Source organism: Piliocolobus tephrosceles, unplaced genomic scaffold (assembly GCF_002776525.5).
Source record: "Piliocolobus tephrosceles isolate RC106 unplaced genomic scaffold, ASM277652v3 unscaffolded_27313, whole genome shotgun sequence".
In the NCBI taxonomy this organism is placed as follows: domain Eukaryota; kingdom Metazoa; phylum Chordata; class Mammalia; order Primates; family Cercopithecidae; genus Piliocolobus; species Piliocolobus tephrosceles.
Genome location: NW_022310214.1, coordinates 1 through 1,025, shown reverse-complemented (window position 1 = coordinate 1,025; position 1,025 = coordinate 1). Strand labels below are relative to the sequence as shown.

Genomic DNA, 1,025 nt, shown 5'->3' with positions numbered 1-1,025 from the left:
GCCAACCTCGTGAGCCAGGCGCCCCAGATAGGCAAACTTTCTTGTAGGCTTCAGACGCACAACCTTGAGGGCAGCAGGAACCACCATCCGCTTTTTCTTGTCGTAGGGCGGTGGGATGCCATCAAACACCTTGAGGCGGTCCAGGGCAGCCTGGCCTCGCTTGGTCTTGTGAGGCAGCATGCCTCGCATGGTCTGCCAGAAGATGCGGCTGGGGGCCCGGAAGTGGTAGGGTCCTCGGGAAGGGTTGGTGTTCATCCGCTTGCGAAGGAAAGCCAGGTAGTTCAACTTGTTTCTGTAGAAATTGCCAGAAATGTTGATGCCTTCGCCGGGTAGGACCACCACCTTCCGGCCCAGCAGTACCTGTTTAGCAACGATGGCCGCCAGGCGGCCCAGGAGATGGCCTCAACCATCGAGCACCAGGACCTGCACCTCCGCCATCTTCGGCAGCCGCCTGAGGGAATTGGCAGTACAAAGGTTTTGGCCTCCTTTGTGAGTGGTTCCAGTGGAGTGTGGAGGTAGAAGTCAGATTGTGTGGGTGGGGGAGTAAGTGAAAAATCAAGTGAAGACAGTAAGTATAGAATATGTTTCAAAATGTTTGACTAAAAATGTAGAGAAAGAACTATAGGGGGAAGTTGTCTTTTTGCCTCTAAAATGAGAGAAATGTGATTGTGTTCATACATAGAGTCACAGGAGCCAGTGGAGAAGAGGGAGAAGTTGAAAATGGAGAAAATATTGGAGATAAGTGATGGTACAGGGCTCCAGAAGAAATATGAAGGTATTGAGTTAAAACTAGGTAATGAGATTTACTTGAATGGGTGGTTAGGAATTCAGAGGCACCATTTATCTATGCCTGGGGAGAGGCTGCATGGATAGGTAGATACATATTTGTAAAGTTAGAAGAAAGGGTAAGAATTGAAGTACTTTGTGCCTAAGAATGTGAAATTACTCAAAATGAGAAGCATGTTTTACAGAATATAATTAAGTAGGACACTCCAGGAGGGCAGTAACTGCTTGGGGCAGCCAGC

General features: G+C 48.7%; 1 pseudogene across 1 annotated transcript; it reads right to left on the bottom strand.

The window, feature by feature from the left end:
* Window positions 1–6: 6 nt before the first annotated feature.
* LOC111535102 lies at window positions 7–438 on the bottom strand (annotated as a pseudogene). Its single transcript, XR_002729315.3, has one exon. The product of XR_002729315.3 is annotated as a 60S ribosomal protein L13a pseudogene (transcript).
* Window positions 439–1,025: the final 587 nt, after the last annotated feature.